At 41.6% G+C, this 24,046-nt stretch overlaps 1 protein-coding gene across 1 annotated transcript in view; it reads left to right on the top strand.

Annotated features, from left to right (window-relative positions):
* The window catches only part of PSMB7 (proteasome (prosome, macropain) subunit, beta type, 7), a 57,748-nt gene that overhangs the window by 28,042 nt on the left and 5,660 nt on the right, over positions 1-24,046 (top strand). The window lies entirely within an intron of this gene.

Below are 24,046 nucleotides of genomic sequence, written 5' to 3'. Positions count from 1 at the left end.
TTTGGGCTGTCTGGGCGTCGTCTTGACTGTAAATGTGTGACAGTGTAGGATGTTTTCTTATGCACTATCACAGTGTCTCAAAACAACAGGTTTTCTCACTAAGAATAGAGTGTGTATGTCTGTACATCCTGTCCCACACACCTGGCCTGAAAATGAGGGCAGTTTGAAAAAGCCCTTAGAGCGTTCTGCATCTGGCAGAGGATGGGGACAGTACCCTGTATGTAGGGTCTATTCTCAGAGTATGGTATGTCTCATGTCTCACATACAAAGAGATCCTTTTATTTTCTTGGGTAATGGGGAGGGTGGTATCTTCTGAATGACATTCCACCTGTGCCTGCTTTAATGGTAGATGTGCCCCCCACTCAGCAGACCCCCCAGATCTCCAGGAGCAAGGCGGCCTTTGACTGTCAGTTTTGAGGCGGTGTTGCACGTGCTCGGTTACTCTGTGGTCCCACATTACCCCTCTCAGTGCTTTATCCTCGCTGCTGAACCAGCTCGCAGCCACGTTACGTTCTGAAGGCAACCCTCATTATCTGCCCTTGTTTTTTTGATAGCTGTTAAATTTTTTCATGGAGAGTATCAACTTGTTTTCAACAATTATTAGGCTGTTTTATGAGTGGTTTACCCTGTTTCTTAATGTGTAGGTTTCTGCTGTTCCTGCTTTTGTAGTAGTATTGTGTAGACACCAGAGGGTGTTTCTGGGAATTACTTTTTGATACTACTTTTTGCCTAATCATATTTGGAGAAGGTTGCATGTTTAAAAAGTTTTGTCCTTCTGTAGAGCTCATTGTCAGCAGTCTCGAGTGTCCTTGGAGCCCTCATCTCAGGTTTGGGCCACGTGCCAGGAGAGCGGAGGATGTAGGGCCATGGATGCTGCCCAGCCAGGACAGGGTCTCCTGCCAGAAGCCACTAACCAAACCCTTGGTGTGTTGAGGAGAGCATACATAAGTGACGTGGTCACTGATGGCTGCTTTTCTTTCCTTCCTTGGATATCTGCAGGAATTAAAGCATGTGATTAAAGATAGAATTCAGCTAGGTATTTTGTTCTAGAAACAATAGTCTTGCTCCAATTAAGAATAGTAAAAAGGTCTAGGTATCAACTGTAAATGAGATTAGAATTCCTTTCTCATTTCTCAATGTGAACATTTATTCCCATATCAGCATTATTTTCTGTTTGGGTTCTTAAGTATAGAGGAAAAATAAGGTATACTCGGTCACTTAAAAAGAAAAAATGATCTCCTAGGCTTCAAACTAAAGGAGAGGAATTCCTAAGTCTCCACAAATCCGTTAGAATTAGCACAGGTACAGGGAGAAAGACTGATGATTTTCATTTAGAAAGTCACCTCAGTAATGTCAAGCCCTCCTTTAAACCACATTAATCTTTTCAAATGTTCTTGAAAGCTATGTCTTTTTCCAATTGATTGGGACTTCCATGTGTTAAAGAAAAATGAGAATTGCAGAAAAAGTTGAAAGCATGAGGTATATTAAAAGTGACTTTAACACTCTGCTAAAGTAATTTTATATCATTTATTTAGAGTTTGGAGTTGAAGTGATTCAAAGGCCATGAATATAATATTTCTGTGAGGGGAAATGTGAATCATCCCTTCAATAAAATTTCTGATATTATCAATCTGAAGAGTGTTTCTTAGATCAGTTTTATCTGTAGTTCAGACCACATCTGTATTAGCTGTGAGACTTTGAAACAGGTTGACCAGGTTCCCATTTCATATTGTTAATTAAATTTACTATTTCAAGGAGTGGTTTTTATTCTGTGAAGTTGTTGGAACTTGACACAGACCAACAGTCAACAAAAACCACTTTTATTAAGGAGAAGTTAGTAATGCCTGCTTCTCCAGTGAAGTGAATTTAAAAGTAAGTAGAAGGCAGAGACAGTAATGTACTTTACAAATCTAAAAGGATGTTAATAGAAACTGAAATTATTGTGAAGACCAAGCAACTAACTCTGGTCACTCTGCTTTCTTTTGGTGAAGATTAAGTGATGTGGTTTCATTGGAAGCGGAGAGTGCTTACAGAGGTTGAGAGGACTCTGTTTTAGTGACTTTGTTGTGAAAGAGAGCTCAGCCAGGGTGTCATTCCTGGCTCTGTACTTGCATAGAACTCGTGGAAACGTTTGGTTTCAAATTTCCAAACTTTTTATTTTCCTTCTTTCCAGGGAGGCTTTCTTTCTGTGGCAAGAAGCCCTCCATAACTTCTCTTTCTTGCCTATTTTGAGACTACAGGATTGGATGACTAAGTCTGCTTATTTCCCTTCAGTAGGGGAAAGGATTCTGGACGTGTCTCAAACAGAAACCCAGGAGAGTGTTTCTGCCTCTCAAGTCTTGCATGGATTGCCAGGACAGTAACTGCAGTTCACTTCATAGAGAATTGCATTGGGAGGGGTCAGTTTTAGGCTATCATAATAACCAGTTGTTTGCCAAACAGTGATTTTTAGGCCAAACTCATGAAACAAACTCTTGGCTTTATTGTTAAATTAGAAAAAGCCCATAGTCTTTTTTTTTTTTTTAATTTAAACTACAGACCTGTGCCTTAGACAGTGCTGGATCTAGACTATAGTATTTATAGACTGGAAGTTCCTCTTTCCTTAACAACTTTTAATATTTTCTCATTGTCTTCAGCTGCACGGTCTGGTACGGTAGCCTCTTAGTCCAGACGAGCTACCCTCAAGTGTTCAACAGACTCAACCACACGAGTCTGTTGAACACTTGAGGGTAGCTCGTCTGGACTAAGAGGTGCTGCAAGTAGAAAACACATCCTAGATTTCAGAGACTTGGAACAAAAAATTTTAAAATATATCTTGTTAGTAATATGGTTACATGTTGAAATCATACTATTTTAAGTATATTGGGTTAAGTAAAAATATCAATTTTTTTCACCTATTTTTACTTTTTAAAATGTAGCTACTAGAAAATTTTAAACTACATATATAATTCACATATTTTCATTGTACAGGGCTGGTCTTGAACTTGTCATTTGCACATTGCATTTAAGAGTTCTGCCATGTCTGGGTGCCACCTGTACTGTTAATTTCTCTTGAAAATTTTCTTTTTCATCAGCTCACTGTTCTATAAATTGAGTTATCATTTACACATAAGAAAACGCACAGAGATGAAGTATGCAGTACGATAGATGTTGGCGTTTGTAATTACCCAAGTAACCATCAGTCAGATCAAGACAGAGCATTTCCTTCGCTGCAGAAGTGCTCCTTTCCTGTCAGTTCCCTTTACTCACTTCCCTCCAGCCACTCTAGTTCACCTTTTTAATTTAAATTTATTTTTAAAATACAGTTTATATCCATGAAATCCTGGGTTTGATGTGCTGGTTATTTTTTCCCCTAAGACACATGAAAATGTGTGCATACTATTAATATAAATAAAAAATGTATTCACGTATCACCATCATGAGTAAGCCCAGGGGTATGAATATTAAACTTGAGGAAACATAGGTCTCCGTTCCTGCTCCACTTCAGCCCTTCTCGCCTGCTTGCTCGGCTTTGAATACAGCGTGGACTTGCTTGCGGACGAATCCTCTCGGCTTGTCTGCCAGCCGTGCTCGCGCCTGTTTCCTCATTTGTTTGTGTTCCTGGGCTGCATGGTACACACCCGTCCCATTGTTTTATGGCTGTTTTCAGGGCCATCTCCCCTACTCACTGACAAAGGGAGACCCTTGAGGGCAGGGTCATTAAATCATCTCTCTTCTTCAGCTCCTAATGTTCAGTACACGTTTGTAGAATCGAGACAGGATAACCTGGAGCTAAGGCAAAGTCTGAGTCATCAGAAACCACCTGGAAAATGGAGGGGACTTTTTCTTCTTCCCATCTGGAAAGTGCTGAACCTGTGTGTGTGTGTGTGTGTGTGTGTGTGTGTGTGTTTTGAGATAACAGAAGAAGATAACTAGTATATTTTTCAAGTAACACATAGTATTGAGGGCAGAGTCAACAAAGCAGACACCCTGTTAAGTACACAGGCGAGGTGAAGATGGGGCAAAGGGCAGATGCTCATTGGGAAATTCCAGGCCCAAAACCAGAACAGTGAAGCCCAGCTGAGATTCATAAATGCCTAGGATGGCCTCTGCTGTTTGAAGTAGTCTGAACCAATGACTTTTCGCGGGCAAAAGCCCTAACTCAAGGTTTTAGAGAAACTTCTGCTAACTGTGCATTTAAGGCCCACGAAAAACCTTTTAAGATTCTTGTCCAATTGTGGCCCTGACACTGCCTCTCCTGGTCTTGGGATGCTCGTCTTCTTAGTTTTCTCCTTGCTGTTAGCCTGGAAGCTCTCTGAGGGCAGGAGCTGTTCTTCCTGTTGGCTGTTTGCTCACGCTTAGTATGGTAACTGATGTGTAGTAGGTAGTCTGCCAGTATTTGTCGAATGAGTGGGTAAAAAGGCATCAGAAGCAACTTTACTTAGGTGGTCCCAGATTTACCTTCCTTTGAAGCAATTTGATAACTTCACCTTCAGTGTTACCAGACTGATAAAAATGAAGGCATTAAAAAATTATATTACTGCTGGTAAATCTCATGCTTTGTTTTTACCAGCAAAGGTGCTTATTCAGACATAGTACCTATGTATTAGCAGAGGAGTGGGTCGGTTGTATTATTTTTTTTTAGGTGATGATGCATTCCGTGGAGCCATTGCCATAGGATTTTTTTTTCCATATTGTTAAGGCTGGCATAAGAACTGAGCCCCTTATCCTGGTTATTATCCACAGGCTGGCTAGACAGGAAATTAGTGATAAACACTGGCCTTCTGAGTCCACTTGCCAGTTAAGTGTAAGGAATTTGATCACTGTACCTGGAAATATGAAATTGGCTTCTTGTGAATCTGTAACTTGAAAATTGCTGAAATAAAAAATTTTATTTTAGGGTGGGGAAAGAATTAAGGAAATGAATCTGATAACTTAGGTTCATTTTCCTTCCATCCTGTTTCTTTGTAAGAAGGGATGTTTTCATTTGGCCCAGTGAGAAATTTAAACTCTTGAAGATTATAATTCATTAAAATGGGTAGAAGATGAATATTTAGTCTGTCAAGATCAATACTGTCCCCTCTTTGCGCTAATTGTCAGAAAGCGAGCGAGGGCCGCTGAAGGGTAGTGGTGGTGCGGCAGGACCCTCACATCACAGGGAGATGATTCAAAGGCAAACTGTCCTGCACCCTCTGGTATCGACTTGCAAATTAGCATCTGGAATCTAATTAAACAAGCTTAATGAAAGTAGCAGCTGAATGCTGCTGGAAAAGACAATCAGCTTTTTTCCCCCTCTCTGATACATATTCTGTACTATTGAAGTTGGTCACCAAACACATCATGTGAGCACAGTTAAAAAAAATTAGCATTTATTTGAAGAATAGAAACTGTTTTTCATTCTGTTATGCATTTGGCATGCTCCGGCGTCCCATGAGAGCCGTGCCACAGCAGATAGTGCACAATATTTATAAATCCGTGACAGGCAATAATAGCAACTTGAAAAATTCTTTTGCTAGAATCTCAAGTTGAGAGCTGCCAAAAGCTGAGAGGATCAGATCTGCAGTGGCAGCTGCTGTGCCCTACAGTTAGAATTCTAGACTTTGAAGATGCTCAACTTAAAGAAATGAAGACTGCAGGCTTAGCCAATTTTTGCAGGTTTCTAGAGCTCTGGCTCTCTGCCTTTTGAAGATGAGTTGCTGAAGCTTCTACCACTGCCTGAGGCGTGCTAACACCAGCAGGATCTTTTTTTTTTTTCCTCCAGTCTTAGTGTGTCTTCAGTTTTAAGTAGCACATGCTTAGTCAGTGCCAACTGTGATGGTGCTTTCTCTGGTCGCAATACCGAGGGATAAGCTCTTACCCTGTACCCTTCAGAGGGAGGCTGCGAAGATAGATGGTGACGTATACAAGTGCCACTTCAGCCGTCTGATTTATGGAGTCATATTTCATCACTCAGCAAGCGCTGGCCTCTGGAGAAGCCCTTATAGATTGCTAAAGATGTGGGCTGCTATCGCCCTAAAGGCTTGTGGTTACCTCACAAACGTGATGCCAAACACCTAGCTATGGAGGAAACAGAATTAATCTGTCATTGCAGGCAGCTATAGATCCACTTTAATGAAAGAGTTGATATCAATATGGTATTCTGATAGCAAATTATAGAAGTAAATGCTTTTTTTGTGTGTTTAAGTCTAATAGTAGAAAGACACCGAAGTTTCGGATTTATTTGTATTTTGCAGATGGACAGTGATGTAAGAGAGCTGCATTATTTTGATTAAAAAAAAAATCTGTTCAGTTTGACACATAGACTGGTCCTGAAGGGAAACACAGAGCATGAGTTCAGTGTGGTCACATGGAAGGGGTCATGGGAGCTTAGGAGCTGGAGAGTTGGGCTGTGAGTGTTTCCACTGTACTCACTGCATGACTCTGGGCAAGCCACGGCCGGCACGCTTCATCTAGACGTTGGGGACCCAGAGACCTGTCTGTGGGTTGCTGTCAGGATTGGGTGTGGTCTGTAAAACACTTCAGATGATGGCTCACACAAAATTGGCTCTGAAATATGGCAGCTGCTTCTGTTTTTTCTTTTTTTTTTAGTAATTCAGTGGTAGGATACAAACATCACATAGCAACGACTAACATGATTATTTGTACTCGAGTCAGGCTTGATGATTAATAACATGGTGTAGATAGATCTGATTCTTCTTTTTCATCTGAAAGCTTAAAATCGGAGCCAGGCCTAGCTAGTGGTCATAATGGCAGTAGAAGAAGCCTCTTTAACACATAACACAGGCTGTGGAAGTGTTCACCTTTTTGCTATAGAGAGAAGGTATTGAAAACACAGCAGTTATAATAGCTGATGCTTTTTGAGTGCTTATGCTATGCCATGCTCTTTCTAACAGCTTTCTCTGCATTGTCTCATTTACTTTTCAGCAGTTGGGTGGGGTCTGTACTTTGTTATCCCTGTTTTGTTGAGAAGAAAAATAGGGTGTAGGGAGGTGAAATATCTCACCTGAAGTCCCACAGCCGGGCAGGTAGAATCACGGTTTGAACCCTGGTCAGTCTGGCCCCAATGCGATCGGTCACCGTGCTCTTCTGTGCTTTGTAGGCCTGTAATTCTTTGACAACAGAGTGGGGAAGACATCTTATTCTAGGTGAGCAGAGGTGTGGGCCACTCGGGCTATTCCTTTTCTCTGATGAGGTCTTGTGAAGATGGCAGGAAGCCAGATGAGTGTCAGAGGAGGTGTATTACCCTCTTTGGTGAGCCCAGCAAGTGGAAGGACCCCAGGGATAGAAAGAGACAAAGTTAGAAATATAGAGATACTATGAAATATAAGTAAGTCATTTGGCTGTGGAAGATTTTTTTCTCTTTGACTTTATCAAAATTTATTTTCACCTTTTAATTGTCCTCTCCTGGAAATATCCTGAGATTGTTTTTTTCCCCAAAGTTTTCAAGTATTTACAGAGGAGCTGTTTTTCTCTATATAGCTAATGTTCAGATGGCGTAGCCTTCTTCAGATTTAGTAATGAGACCAAAAAGCCTTTAAATATTGGTGAATGGCATTTGTCCATTTGAGGCAAATCATGAGTAGCTCAAGCTACTCATACCAAGCTACTATACCAAAAATATAAAAAATAAGCAAGACTATCATATTTGAATAATGAGGTGTTCTTTTTACCCCAACTGCCAAAACTTTTTAATCTTCGTCAACAATTGTTCTGTCCTCCGTCTTATTTAGGTTGCATCTGTGCGACTCTGAGCTCAGGAGCCCTGACAAGCGGCATATGAATTCTGTATTCATTAGTGATCTTGATCCAAATGCCTCTGTCCCTGCCACAGGGGCTCAGGTGTGGAAGCTGCTGGCTAATCCCACCAGCTGACAGTCAGAGGTTTAATGACTCCATAGGAAGGTGACCACTCGCTGGGAGGTTTGCTGGCGGAACCCACACAGCAGACAATGGAGATCAAGGAAAACGATCAGTGTTTAGCCGAAGCACCTTCCTGTGTGACTTGAACCCTGCTAGCATCAAACGGAGTTTTAAGTAAATGCAGAATTAAAAAAAAATACACTGACCCTTGATAGCCATCATAAACAATGATTTGGGGGGGTGGTCTGTATTGATATTGATGGTGTTTAAGACTGTTTTGCTTTTAGCAGTTTAATAGATGTCAGCTCGATAAGCTGTACTTGACTCACTTTTCTAGGTTTTTAGATTTTAAGGTTTTGTTTGTCTGGGTACTACACTATCTGTTTAGGTGTCTTCTGTATCTGGGGGAAAAAAATACTTAAAGCCAGAATTCTTTCTTACAAGATGTTCCTAAGAATCTGTGCTGACGTTTTTGTCTCTTGTGATCTCTGTAAAAAAAAAATTACTATCAGAATGTGAGTTCTTTGACTGATGGGTGACGTGTCACTAGAGTTTTGACTTTTTGTTTTTAGGTTCTCTAGTCTAAAAATGTTGGATGCTTTATTATTTTAATAACAGCTTAATTGAGATAATATTTACATGCATACAGTTCACCTACCATAAGTGTACAATTTAGTGGTGTTTATGTTCACAGAGTTGTACAGCTATCAGCATAATCAATTTTAGAACAATTTCATCACCCTCAAAAGAAATGGCATATTCATTAGCAGCCACTCCCTATTTCCCCTCAGCCTTCCCAGCCCTAGGTAACAGCTAACCTACTTTCTGTCTCTACAGACATGCATATTCTGGACATTTTCTATAATAGGAATCATTCAGTATGTCTTGTGACTGGCTTCTTTAACTTAAAGTATTTTTGTAGTATTTCATCTTTGTAGCATGGATTGATACTTTATTCTTTTTTGTGGTTGAATAGTATTCCATTATATGGATATATCACATTTTATTTACCCATTCATTAATTAATGGATATTTGGATTGTTTTCACTTTCTGGCCATTAAGAACAGTGCTGGTATGAACATTTGTGTACAAGGTCTTATGTGGACATATATTGTCATTTCTCTTGGCTGTATGCCTAAGAGTAGCATTGCTGAGTCATGTGGTAACTCTCTGTGTTTAACCTTTTGAACCAGACTGATTTACAATGTGGCTGGGTTAGCAGTGTGTAGAGTTTCTGGACATCCTTGCCAACATTTATTATTTGGCTTTTTGATTACAGCCATCCATCCCGGTGGGTGTGAGTTGGTGTCTCATTGTTTTGATGGATTCGTTATTGGTTAACAACTAATGCAGCTATGGAAATGTTGAAATGTAACTATTGAAACACTTGATACACTTCTTTATGCACTGGATTTGGGCAGTAATTCGGATGTGTGTATATTTGTTTAACTATTGAAAGTTCCGTTTTAGAGGCTTTCTTTCCCTGAGACTGTTTCTGTCATTTGCTTTTGGTCATAATTCCTGCTTATTGGCTTTCCTTAAGACCTGAAGCATTAGACATAGTAAATTGTGTCTTTGTTGTTAGATCAAAAATATATTAATTTTCCCCAGTGGTTTTCTCATTGTATTTAATGTGAAAGAAAAAAAGTTTTAAGAGATGTTAGAACCTGAAGATACAGTCCCTGGGGCCCTTATAGAATTACTTGTAGTAGAGTTAAAGACTTAATTTTAGAAATTAATAAATTTAAAGTTGGCCTTACGGTTCAGTGAGTGATTTGGAGAATTACTGTTCAAACCTTTGGACTAAATAATGAGGAGGCACTGTTGATAGTTTAAGCTTCTCACCAGAATCAGGTGTTTTGAGTTGATCCCTTTCTAAAAAGTGAGTTTGTTTTCCTGAATTTGAGCCCACTGGTGGGCCAGCTTTGGAGAGGCAAAAGAGGGCTTCTTGAGTTAAGGCTCCTCCTTTGACTCTTCTTGCTCATATTTTCATTGTATGGTGTTTTGCAAGGCACGTGGAACTTTTCTTTGGTCTTTCACATGATGACTCAAGAGCAGGGCTTTGCTCCTCACCATGCAAGAGTTTGGGGGAAGGGAATGGGAACCCACTGCAGTATTCTTGCCTGGAGAATTCCATGGACAGAGAAATCTGGCAGGCTACAGTCCATGGGGTCGCAAAAGAGTTGGACACTACTGAGCGACTTTCATACACACACAGACATGCAGAGTGTTGCTGGTGCATATGGCTTCTCTCCCTTTGATTCTCTAGGATTCCTAGTCTTCCTTGATTTAGAAATTGCCACTTGGCTATGAGTCCTGCTTAATAAAGCATCAGTAAAGTCTAAAATTCTTTCAGTCCTTTCATTTTAATCTCTTTCTTAAAATAATATATAGGTTCATAAAATTCTTGAAATGAGAATAGGATGCAGTAAAACAGAAAATTAGAGAGAGAAATGGCCACGTGGGGCAAGGCCTCGGGAATTCAAGAATCAACAAGTCTCAGGGAAGTGACCCTGTGTAAAATTTGAAGGTCTCCATTTCTAATTCTTTGAAGAGTAATGAAAACACTGCATATGGTATACTTCCATAGTTATTGACTTTCAGAATTCATTGTTGATTTTTCCACCAAAAATATTTCTGTGTAAAAATTTTTCCATGTCTTCTGCTCTTCTGTATATGCACTGAATTTCATTTTCTTAAATAATCAATAATATGTAATCAATCAGCAGGTGCTAATTGGGTACCAGCTGAATGCATACATTTGGTGGTATAATCCAGAGGTTGTGTTGAAAGAGGCCGTTCTGTATGATGGTGGGAATTCTTTAAACAGCTATTGGCAAAGTAGATTGAAAACAAGGGATTTGTTTACTTGGTAGTAGATCAGTAATTATTTATGATGCATTTCTTTGGAGCAGGTGTTCCATTTGAGATGTTTTCACTTTACATATTTCCTGTAACTGTGAAAGGTGGGGGAAAATATACTATATAGGAGAAATATTTCACAAAGTGTGTTGCTTGCTACACCTGTGGCAAAGATCCAGCAGACAGAATGTAATTTCTCTGTGACCAGTCTCTTGATTCAGAGAGGCAAGAACTAAGGGAATGTTGAACAGAAATTAATGTTTGGTGATTTTCAACTACACGGGTGGAATTAAAAGGAAGATGTTATTGCTTATATATTTGGTATCATGGTATCAAAGAGAAACTTGACTTCTTTATCCATCTCTTTATCAAATTGAATTGCCTTTGCTGACTTGGGTCTCAGGGATATAATTTACGGTACTAAAAATGCTCGCTTTATGTGGGTTGTCTCTTTCTGTTACTTAAGCCAAGCCAGGATTTGGAATGTCACAGCTCCTTGGGAAAAGACATAAAAGAAGTTCTTTTATTTCTTACTGATTGCATTCCATTCTGGAAATCTTACTTTGTAAAAATTTTGAATCATAAAGGAGAAAATGCGAACACACACCTTCCACTTCTCCTGGTTGTATTTCACTGTCAGAAGTGAAGCTCTGTGTCACAAATCTAAGAGGTCATCTGTGGTGGAGGCTTGCAAGCTCTTGAACAATGGATTTCTACTTTTCTTGTGTACAGGTTAGAGAAATATAAGAAATGAAATATAGGACTGAGTGTTACTAGATGGTAGCTTAGAATCTTATAAGTTTTGCCTTGGCAGGTAATTTGGCATAAATTGTTAATGTAAATCTGGGTTAGTGGTGAAGACGTTATTTTAGTAAAAAGATAAACTGCTGATTAATTCAGCATAGAACTCAATTACAAATTGAAAGTGTCTCTGCGGGACTCCTGGACCCTAAAGACAGCAGATGTTGAATTGATACTCCAGCATATTTCACGGTGGTATGAAATATTAACATGGTTTATTATACTTGTGTGGTGTGCGGTATCAGACAGGGGGAGGCGGTGGGCATGTGGGCGTGCAAAGCAGCCACACATTACATGTTCGTTAATGTACACTGAAGTGTGATTAAGAATTTGGGGGAAGTTTCATCTTCTTGTTTTTAAAAAATCAAATAGCTCTGTGGAAAAATTAAGTTTAAAATAACATTTGGAGCTAAATATTGAAATGTGGTACCGATGTGTGTTTACTTTGTACACATAAATGAACACAAAAATGGTATACTTACTGACTCAGGATATTTAAATGTTAAATGGGACCACTACCTACAGGAGTAAGGGAACTTGAGGGCTTGAGCTGTATTTTAATGAGTTAATTGTAAGCTTTCTTGGGCTGGAAAGTTTTCATGGGCTGCTGTCCTGTTTTTACCTTCTGATCTAAAACATATGGTAATTTTAAAATGCCCCTATAATTTGCACAGGCAGAGTTTCGTTTCTAGCCAAAGAAGAAAAAAGCTTTATGGTTTTCGTATATCTGCATCAACTTAAGGGGGGAAAAGTCAGCAAATTTTATGTATCGGAAGATCTGAATAAATGGAACTGCCAATATTTGAAGGGATTGGCACTTCTTAAGAGGCATGAGAAAGTTGGCTTAGATGAGATATTTCAAAGCCATTACTATTCCTATGACAGTTATTTTTCTTGCATCACAGCCTAGATCAAGTCTAGATTTTGCTAGCTGAAGTAAAGACAGTTCCAAAAATAGCCAAATGATTACGCTAAGAACAATGTACCTTGGATACCTCTGCTATTTTGAAGGCTTTTTTTTTTAAGTGCTTTCTCAAAAACTTCTCAGACACATAAAAGTTGGCAAAGGCAGAAGAGCAGTGGGCAAAGAAAGCAGAAGTTTCTTGGTACCTGCACCGCCAGCACATCTCTGTCCCCATTAGAGTTGCCATTAGGCTTCTGTAAACTCTTGAGGGTGATGGTCATTCTGAGATGTGAAGGGTGGACTTGAGTTGCATTCACCTGAGTCTTACTTCTCTCCAACCAGGCGCCAAGTTCTGTGCCTGCTTATGAGGCAGAGTCCCTTTCTTAGAGACATCTACAGCGTACTGGGGTGAACAGGCCCACAAACAGTACTGAAAGTACGAGAATGGTACTTATAAGGGCAGAAGAGGAATTGGTGAGGTCTGTCTGGGGGCCTTTAAGGTGGCCTCAAAGAGCATGTGTTTCGTCACTTGAAATTGTTTTTGTCTTGGGGATTAGGGAAGGGGTGGGGTGGGGAGTCTGAAGAGGAGAAGAAGCTATTCTAGAAGGCCATCACGATGTACAGAGGTGTGCGGGCTCCTGCTGTGACTTTCTCTCGGTGTTGTAACTCTGGAAGTTCAGGCAGCTGAACATGTTTGGAAATAGGAAAACAAAACTCCAGACAGTGTCTCAAGTTGTCTGAGCGGTCATTTCCCGAGTCAGTGTGGCCTTTTAATTAGCATCCGTTTTTCAGTGTGGGAGAGGGCCGAGCTTAAGCAGCCCTGTCCCTGCATGTGAATATTTAGTTGAGAAAGCTGCCACGTTCCATTAGGGGTGGCTGTGTTTCGGCAGTGGGTGCAGGAGCTGTGTAGACTTTTCAAATGTCCTTTGAGATTTACGTTGCAGTGTAATTGGGAGATGCTGGTACTTAGTGTGTTGTGCGTGGCAGAATGTGAGATTACCTGCTGTAATGAGACCCCAGCAGCATACCTCAGGAAGGTAGTTAAAGTTTTAACCTTAGCAGATAATGTTACTTGTGGGTTTCTGTGAGGTAATTTATACCACTCTCCCCTAACCCTGAAATTGTGCAGAAACAAAAAATTTTAAAAATACGAAATTGTGCTAAATAGATATTTTAAAATTCAACCTAGTAGTCCAGGTTTTTGAAAATATTTGCAATGAACATTGTGTCTGTAGACCACAGTCACACTCACAGTTGTTGTCACCCTGTCATAAATATTGGAATGTAGTTTTTTTTCTAAATATCAGAACTGTGGTGATACTGGAATGCTGAAAAGACTTAAGGACTCGTTAACTTTGATTCCTTGACAAATAGGTTGGTGTCTCTTAATGAAGATAAATTCGATTGACAGGAGTAAGAATAGGGCATGATGGAAAGTGTATGCATGAACTTTGAATAGTTCTAGGTTTAAGATTGGTTTTTGCCTCTTCTGTAACCCCTGTGGCCCCAGTTTGTAAAAGATAAAACTCATTTGTAAAATGGGCTTAAGTCAGCACCGGAAGGGATTATTATTATTAGGAGGATCATATTTGTAAATTACAGTCAGGCTTAACAAAAGTTTGCTCTCATCCTCTGGCTACTTCATGTCCCAGAACGTTAAAAGAAAATTAAAGTGCCTTTTCTCAGTCTGTTTTAGTTAAGATTGAGGTATAATTGACATGCCTACTCTGTTTTTATTTTAAAGATTTTTTTTTTAAATGTGGACCATTTTAAAGTCTTTATTGAATTTGTTACAGTATTGCTTCTGTTTTATGTTGTTTTTTTTTTTTTTTTTTTACCATGAGGCATGTGGGATCTAAGTTCCTTGACCAGGGATCAAACTTGCACCCCTGCATTGGAGGGTGAGGTCTTAACTACTAGACCGCCAGAAAAGTCCCTGTTTTAATTAAGATTTACAATCAACAAATGGCCTGATGGGAAAATGAACTTAAATGGTTATCTTTTTTTATTGACGTACAAGGTGGTTTAAAGAGCAGTTTGACTCATTCTGTTTGCTGAGAAGTTTTTATACGTGTATTTTAGGGAGATATCAACCTTTAAATGTAGTGCTGGATTCAGTGAATTTGATAGGCTTTTGCTTTAGAATTTGATGAATGTATGAATTTTTTGGAAAAATTCATCAGGATGTTCTTAACAAGCCAGATGAATAATGGAATGATAGAGTAGCATTATTTAAGCAATATGTTTGCAACTTTGAAGAATTTCAGAGGTAAAGTACTTTAAAAAGATAAATCCACGAGTGAGTAATCAGTTATATCTAAGGACGAAACGAGTGTCATTGCTGTTTTTGGATGCTAATTGTTGGAGGTTCTACTGTCTTGAGTCAAAAATCCATGGGCTCTGAAGTTAGACAAAACTGTGTTGAATCTCAGACCTTCCAGTTGGCTGTGTGTTTTGGGGTTCATCATTTTCCCTCCCTGAGCCTTGGTTTCCTGGGTTTGTAAAATGGCAAAAGGGTAGTAGCTATCTTAAAGGGTTATTTGGAAGAATAAGTGGAAGAATGTACTTGGCACAGTGCCTGCAAACAGTGAATGTAAAGTTCTCTTTTCTCCTTTTAGAAGAGAATTTCTAGTGCCATGTAACAAGTGAAAATGTGTTGTTTAGTACACTTCTTATTGACATGGCAGTAAGTCTGTGTGGAAGATGTGCGTGTGAGCACAGTCTTAGGGTATCATTTTGATTTACATTTGCGGTATAATTGCTTCTTTCATAATTGATTTGCTTTGAACTAGAAGTTATAAAAGTACTAAGTTACTAAGTTATTTTTGGTAATAAGTACTAAGTTATTTTCGGTTGCCCACTGCATTGGTAGTTCTGAAAGGGTTAGGGTTAATTTGATAACCGCATGTGTGTATTAAGAGAGAGGGGTAGAATCGAACCAGGTTAGCTATCATCATGGGTTTCCTGCATACCAGGCACCATGCTTGCAGCTTCTGTGCATGGAGTCTTTGAATCCTCACAGCCACCCTGCTGCTGGTGGTTTTAGGCCTTTTTACAGATGAGGAAATTGGGACTTAAAATGTTGAGTGACTTTACGTAGCTCGTAAGTATGAAGACTAGATTCATAGCTGAATCTCCTGAATCTTCATTCTCAGATTCTTTGCCTCTGCCTCGTCCCTCCCCCTCCTCCCATCTCCCATCACCATGATCAATATAGCAGATATATGCAATGGCTCCAGAAGTTTCCTTATGCCCTTTAGGAAGGCTTTCCTACCCCAAGATGCTTAAGTAACTGCAGTGTATCTGCAGACTGTGTGTGCCTGGGGTCCCAGGAGAAGGTGATGGGCAGGGGCCTTGATCCGACTCACCTGCCCTGTCTGTTCTCTGCCTGTCCGTTTCTGCTTCTTTAGAGCTGCTCCTCGAACATAGCCAAACCCTTGTGACCATACATCTCCCTTAGAGCTTCGTTCTTTACAGTCTTTCTGCTCTTGCCCCCATTGTCAACCAATCCCTTCTACTCTTTCTACTACATTCCAGGGGCCAGACAGGAGTATTTTGGGAGCCCCTACCACCAAGATCCGCTGGAGAAGGAAATGGCAACCCACTCCAGTATTCATGCCTGGAAACTCCCATGGACTGAGGAGCCTTGTAGGCTACAGTCCATGGGGTCACAAAGAGTTGGACACTGAGCGACTTCACTTCACTACCACCAATGAAGTGGCATTTACAGGTTGGTTCCAGCCCAGGCCATTTTCTTCCAGAACAACCTCAGGATACTTTCACTGGCTCTGCCTTGTCCCTTTATGGTGACACCCTTTAGAATTCCTGCCACAGGATATGTATTAACTTGACCATTGTCTCCCATCAACCCATCAGAAAAATAGCTGCCAGGAAGTTACAGAGGCCTTTCTGTGAAGACCGAGTTTGTTTAGAGTTTGGTCAGTGTCCGTGACTGATGCTGAAAGTCCGAGTGGCACTCTCTGCTTCTCCCTCTCCTGTGCTCCTTCTTCCTCCCCCTCATCTGCCTCCCTCTCCTGCTATTGATCCTCCCTGGTGTCTGCTTAGGCCCTCCAATCACTTGCTTTCCTGTTGCTTGCCTTTGGCCTCTCCTCCCCCACTGCTTCCAGGCTGCAGTTTCAAAAAGCACAAATCTAACTACATCATTTGCCAGTTTAAAATTTTCCTCGTCTCCCACTGGAATGAAGGATCAGCTCTCTCTGTGGCCCACGAGGCTCTCTGGGATTCAGCCATGTGGAATTAGCTACCTGCCTACACCTATGTCCTTCTCATTTTCATGGCTTTACCCCTGCCATCACTTCTACATCTTGGCTTGGCTGCCATTTACATGTGTGTCAAGCCTCAACCCAGTCTTTATCACCTGTGCCCTACGAGACCTCTGTACCCTTCTCATAGTTCCATTGTCAGCCTTGTCTCTTAAAAACTCTTCATGTTGTACTTGTTTCCTCTCTGGACTCTGTAATCTTCGTGGGCAGGGTCTGATCTGTTCAGGCCTTATGCCCAGTGTTTGGCACACTGTCCCTGGACTGTATTAGTATCAGAGCAGAGCATTAGTAAATGCGTGCTGAACTAAGCTAACTTGTACCTTTCTTTGAGGGGTTTTGCATCATTTGAAATCTGCTTCATTTGTGGTCATCTTTAAATGCCCTCAACAAGAGTGCTCTGAGCTTGCTTGGACCTCCTTCTAGTCCCTCCTAATCCCTGTGAGGCTGTAGAAGCAGCATCTGGTAGTGTAACAGTGCCCACAGCCTTCCCACACACTTTACATTCTGCACTGGTTTCCCACCCTCCAGACTTCGGAGGTAGATAGGCTCGATGTGAACATGGCTCCTTTGTACCTTTGTTGAGACCCAAGAAACAAACCCACTCCGTTCAGTGCCTCCCCTCTGTTCTGGTGATAGCCCTTGCAGTATCTGCAGGAATTTATTGGCAGAGTTATCACTGACCGCATTGTTTTATGGAGAGAGAGAGAGAGAAAGGTATTACTAAGATCTTATTACTACCTGGGGCAACTTGGTTTTCATTTGAAGGATTGTTGAACATATTTCTCACTTTTTCTTTAAACCTAGTCTTCCCCCAACTCCTCTGATTATATTTGATTCAGTGCAGCCTTGGAAATGTATATTTGTATACACATATGCTGTGAATGCTGATTTCCTCTCCTTGTGGAAAGCAGTATGTTCCCATCTCTCTTGGTCCTTTTCCCTCTGGAAGCCTAGGTGTTTTTCCTTCCATTCGCTTGTCTCAGAATCCAGCAGAGCCTCTTGCCCACCGTCTTTTTTCCTGTGGTGGGATAGGAAGACATAGGCTTTGGTGATGCCAGACACTTAACTTGGCACGGATCCCTGAATCCCACTTACACAGAGCTGTGTGCCTTCAGTGGCCATCCAGGTGGCTCAGTAGTAAAGAATCTACCTGCAGTGCAGGAGATGCAGGAGACGTGGGTTTGATCCCTGGGTCAGGAAGATCCCCTAGAGAAGGAAATAGCAACCCACTCCAGCAGTCTTGCCTGGAGAAATCCCATGGACAGAAGAGCCTAGTGGGCTGCAGTCCATGGGGCCTAAGAGAGTTGGACACGACTAAGCATGCATGTGTGCTCTGAATGCACCAGCTACCCTTCCTTGTGCCTCCATTTCCTCTGCAGTACAGGCGGAAATGATGAGGATTAAATAAGGTAACATAAGTGTTTGGCTAAGACCCAGGGATGTGGTGGGTGCCCATGTTAGTTCTCTCACAGCCTCGTCTTTTTCCTTCTGCCCTTGAACTTGGCACCAATTCTGTTTATAAAGTCGTTTGTTAGGGCATTCCCGTCCCTTTATTCCTCCCAGCAGCCCTTGGGCAGAGGCATTGTCCCTATTCTTCCGACTGGCCCTTGTGGCTCAGAGAGAGTTGAGCCCTGTCTTCATTAGTAACCCAGTTCTCCCAGGCTTCTCTCGTCTTCTTTTGGCCCACTGTAGTTGTGCAGCCTTGCACATCTCTCCTAGCCTGAGCCATGCTCAGACTTCTGCGCCATTCAGTGATCTGGGGCAGACCAAGTTGGCAGGGACTTGGCTGGCAGGTCCTTGAATATGAACTCCCCTTCCCATCTTGGGCAAAATCCTTTTAAATCACTCATGAATGCCCAGCAGGCTTGCCCTTCATTATTTGCATCACACAGTTCTTGGATGCCACAAGGAGAGAAATGGCAGCACCATCTAGGCCTTAAAGACACAGTTACTAAATCAGTCCCCACTCTGGGCACCCTCAGTACCAGCTGCAACTCAGTTACGCCAGACAGTTCAGATGTTTACGCAGGCAGACCGTGTTTACCCAAACAGCTCAAGCTGAAAACAAAAACTCAGACACTTTTGCTTTTATCACACAGTCCAGTCTGAAAAAAATTAACCTTTTCCACTATAAAGTATGTGGCTATACAGGGGGCTACATCAGGCCTATTACAGGTACAGGAAGCACACTGCTTTTGGGGGACCTGTTTTAAACACTTTTTTGAGCTCTTTAAATTTTATTCAACCGTCAGCCATGAATGACTCCTTCAGGCCACATCAGTGGCATAGTCAGAACCTCAGCTTCTCAGTAGGCCACTGCAGAATGTCCTGCCCAAACCTCTTCCTCTTGTTTGTTTGACTGTTTTTGAATGCTCTTGCTCCCTGGTCCCCAGTTTGGACTTACGAAGTTAGGAAATTCCCCCATTTTGTATTGATTTTTTTTTTTTGATCTTTGTTTCATAATCAATTTCATGTTTTAGTTTTGGCAGAGCTGTGAATGCATTTGAAATCAGTGTTTCATTTTTTCATTTGTTGATATTCACACCAAGCGTTGTGCTAGCTGCTGGGATTGAAACAGCATGCTTTTGGTCCTCTTTTTAGAGTCCAGAGTCTTGTCACACCCAGAGTTTTATCTGTTCTGCTGCGATCATCAGAGAAATAGCGTTTTTTACTGTTTCAAGTCAAAGCAACAAAAGATTATGCAGATTTTCCAAGATGGAGTTTGGACTGCTTCAGTTCTTACTGAGTAAAATCGTTACTTTTTAGTAAAGGAGCAAACTGTTATGAACTAAATGGTCCTTGTAGATTTAATAGCAAATAGGAAAATTGATGAAAATTGTGGGAGAGTTCAGCTGTGATGCCACCCACATCCTTGTTCCCCTCAGGCAAAGGCAGGAGAGCCACTGCCCCCGGCTTTTGGTGTGCCAGTGGCACAGAAAGCAAGGGGCACCTCTGAAATGCTCTGGAAAACAAGAGTGCCAGGGAGTGCCATTCGTTATGAAAAAGGCTGAGTGTTTCTCTTTTTTTCAACCTGCTTAACATTTGCACCTCAGCCACATAAATGGAATGTATTTTCTAGGAAATAACCAATTTTATTTTAACTTGTTAAAAATATTTAGTTACAAATCTGTTGTTTCAAATGACTTGCCATATATGTGTGTTTTCAGATTCTGCAGCTGTATCTAAAATAGTAGGTTGGGTTTTCACTCAGATGCATATTTAGTACTTTGCCTGCCCCCAACATAAGTAAAGCACTGTTCATAATGCACAACAGTAGCATGTCGAGGGTTTATTTAAAGAGTATTAATTTGATGCTGAACTGTCCAGGGTGCCCATTGGGCTAGATCCCCTACATTTCACTCTGGTGATATTCCCAATCTAAAAGTCACTTAAGTGAGAAGAGAGATCTGACTGTTGCTGTAGACAAGAATGTGGATACGTTTCTTTGCAGTACTATTTTGGACCTGTACCACTGTGGATGCCGAGGTAATCTATCAGTTTGTGAGTGTCTACAAAACGCAACTCTCTAGATAACAGGTTTAAAGTAAAGATTTAATACAGTCTCCATCTCCTCTGATGTTGCAGTGACAGTTTAAAACTCATTCTCTAAATCTCAGCAGACTTTATAGCTAGCAGTGGGCCAATATAAAGTTTAATAGCATTACAACCCATAAATCATCTTTTAAAGATGCTACTAGTAGCTCCAATATTAAATGCAGACAATCGCCTGTGTTATAAATAATTTATCAAACACCATTTCAGATTAGCCTTCCATGCTGAGTTATTTATTTTAGCCTTTTCTGTACGATTCCTAAGGCACTTTTCGAAAGATGCATTACTGGTCAGTTTAATGAACTTGGGGGTCTGTTTTGTCCCCTCAAGCACTCGGGTACAGCTGTGGTGACCATTACATGGCCGATGCGGACCTCTTTGTGCCTTTTACAAGTGCTGCCCATTTGTCATGTAGCGGTAAATGGAGCTGCACATTGGAGTCCAGGGACACATTGTGTGATGCAGTGATGGAGACAAACAGATAGCTCTATAAAGTGCTGCTTGTCACAGCTGACTCGTAGTACAGTACATCACTCTTATTGTAATCTCATTTAAGAAGCAGGGGTGGCCCGGGGGACTGATATTCCCAGTTAGTTTGGTCTTTGTAGCCATAAAGCAGGAAGTGCCCCTTTTATATTCTCTGAACTTTTAGGGAGTGTGCTTTTTGCTTGGATTAATTATTATAGGAACTTCTCCACTGCACTGTGTGAAGGGTTGCCAGCAGGTTTGTTTGGACCTCCTTCTCCTGGCCTGGTGTTTGGTACAGGCAGTCACTCCTTGGAGATAAATTATGTCCCTTGGAGCCCTCTGGCTTGCTGGATTAAATAAGTCACCAGTTTTTAAGCAATAGCCATGTGCCAGACCCATGATTGTTTCAGTAATCATGTGATAAATCTTAAGTTATCATCTATATTTCAGAGGAGGAGAGTGAACTCAGAGAGGTGAAATGACTTGCTCAAGGGTGCACAGCAATAAGTAAGTAGGAGGCTGGAGACTGAAACACATTCTGTCTGCCTCCAACCCCGCCTGATGACCTTGAACCTGGGTTGCTCAACTAACTTTTGAGCACTGGGATCATGATGGTGATCTTTTGGCTGAGCAGCTCAAAGTAAAAGGAAGCTGCCATTGGCCTGCAGAGCCTTTTTTGTGGGGGAGGGTTAGTGGGGGAAGGTAGCCTGGATGAGTCCGGCTGCTCTGCGAATACATTGAATCCAAGTTCCCCTGTGATTAGCGATGTAAATCCACAAGCAGCTGGCCAGGGGAGGCTGCTGGCCCGGCAGTGGGAGAGCGCCTCACACTGGGTCTTACCAGCTGGGGTCACATCCCATGTGTAGCAGCTGTCCCCAAGTGGATGCTCCCTAGAACTCTGGTCCCTTCGCTGCTTCCAGAAAAGTGAGGTGGTTTCCTCATGAAGAATGAATCCTAAGGGAAGAAACAATGCTTCTGCACTTACTGTGACCCAGAGACAGATAAAAATGTGTTTTCCCTACCTCTTGCTTTTAGTCTGTGGTTTTTCTCAATAGCTTCCCTAAATATTTGGTAGCACGTGTTAAAGACAAGACTTGTTTAATTGTGAAAATCCACTATAAAGAAAACACAGTATGAATATGCCCAGTAGCATATTTGCATATGTGTCTAGAATTCTGGGTATGGAGATACTATGGTAAAGGACCATATTTGTCATAAGATACAGTTCCTGGAACATAGTAGGTGTCTGCAAATATTTGTTGAAGGCATTAACTATGTAAATAATGGGCAGACAGAAAAGCCTTGGTAATTTTCACCCTGTTTGTCTTTTGAGGGTTTTTGGTGGAGGTGAGGAATATATGAAATAAGACTTTGGATCTTAATGTTCATCTCTGCCATATCACCTTGTAGAAATGTTTAGGTGGTGGTCTGTGGGCAGTGCTTTCCCCACCATGGAAGTGACCATCAGAGGGTCTGCGAGTTGGCTCAGTGAGAAATTGGCAACCACCATCTTTCTCTTGGGCTTCTCTGGTAGCTCAGCTGGTAAAGAATCCGCCAGCAATGCAGGAGACCCTGGTTTGATTCCTGGGTTGGGCAGATCCCCTGGAGAAGGGAACGGCTACCCACTCCAGTATTCTGGCCTAGAGAATTCCATGTATATAGTCCATGGGATTGCGAAAAGTTGGACACAACTGAGCAACTTTTACTTTTCATCTTTCTCTTATACTTGCTCAGGTTCTGAAGATCTTTGCTGATGAGGAATGACACCCTGAATCAAGGGGCTGCTGTCCGTTCCCAACTCGCTCAGGAGCCACAGCTCACAGCTGAGACAGGTTACCTATGAGCTGGTGGTGGTATGGCCTTCTGGCCCTAGAGCCCAGGGTCCTGTTTTAATTATTTGTGTGACCTTGGGCAGGTCATTGGCTCTCTCTCTGCCTTGGTTTCTGACAGTACCAACCTCAGAAGATAGTTAAGGGTAGGGCTGGAGATGACGACGATCATCAAAGTCTACCTCAGTACTTGACACACTGTAGTAGGTGCTTTAGCATTTTCAGTCCTGTGTATATGAGAGGTGGGTAGGACTACAGAAAGGAAAAAAAATCAGAGACTTGAGGTATTTCCTTTTTTAATGAATTGTCTTTCCTAGAATTTGAAGGGGTGGTAGTGGGAGGAATTTAAAAGGTTTATTTCCCCAATTTTTAAAAGCAACTACTTTTATGAGTAACTCAGGTTGTATGTAATATATTTTGTATTAATTTTTAAGTTAAAAAATTTTTAAGTTTTGTAAGTTCATGTACTCACATTAAAGAATATTTGTAAACTAGAGGAAGTCACACCTGCAGTCTCAGCACTTTTGGCATCTTGGCATCAGTGGATTGTAATGGATTGATGTTAGCAATACATGCCTCGGAGAAGGCGATGGCACTCCACTCCAGTACTCTTGCCTGGAAAATCCCATGGACAGAGAATCCTGGCAGGCTGCAATCCAGGGGGTCGCTTAGAGTCGGACACGACTGAGCGACGTCACTTTCACTTTTCACTTTCCTGCATTGGAGGAGGAAATGGCAACCCACTCCGGTGTTCTTGCCTAGAGAATCCCAGGGACGGGGGAGCCTGGTGGGCTGCTGTCTCTGGGGTCGCACAGAGTCGGACACGACTGAAGCGACTTAGCAGCAGCAGCAGCAGCAGTACATGTATATTTCAGGTTCTGTAAGTCTTCTCCATCCCCATCCTCAAGTATTAAATAATTTGGGAAATTTAAATCTGCAGGCCTGAATGGTACCAGCAGTGTTTGTGACAACCATTGGGTACTGTTGGCTGGCTCAGGGCACCAGCATGAGTGATGAGAACAGCAGTGAAATGAAACAGCGGAGAGGAGAGGAGGTGGTAGGTCAGGAGCAGAGGTATAAGCAAGGTGCTTTGGTACACGGACCCCCCCCCACCGGGTCCCCCAAAACAAGTTGGAATGGTTTTGCATTTGTTAACTTAGTGGTTGGTTTTTGCTGTTTCTATGGTAGCAGCTTGCTGGTTTTAGAAAAGGCAGAGGAACCAGAGATCAAATTGCCAACATCGCTGGATCATTGAAAAAGTAAGAGAGTTCCAGAAAAACATCTATTTCTGCTTTATTGACTATGCCAAAGCCTTTGACTGTGTGGATCACAATAAACTGTGGAAAATTCTGAAAGAGATGGGGAATACCAGATCACCTGACCTGCCTCTTGAGAAACCTATATGCAGGTCAGGAAGCAACAGTTAGAACTGGACATGGAACAACAGACTGGTTCCAAATAGGAAAAGGAGTACGTCAAGGCTGTATATTGTCACCCTGCTTATTTA

Source organism: Bison bison, unplaced genomic scaffold, assembly GCF_000754665.1.
Source record: "Bison bison bison isolate TAMUID 2011002044 unplaced genomic scaffold, Bison_UMD1.0 scf7180017864193, whole genome shotgun sequence".
NCBI lineage: Eukaryota > Metazoa > Chordata > Mammalia > Artiodactyla > Bovidae > Bison > Bison bison.
This window is presented reverse-complemented; position numbering and strand designations above follow the sequence as displayed.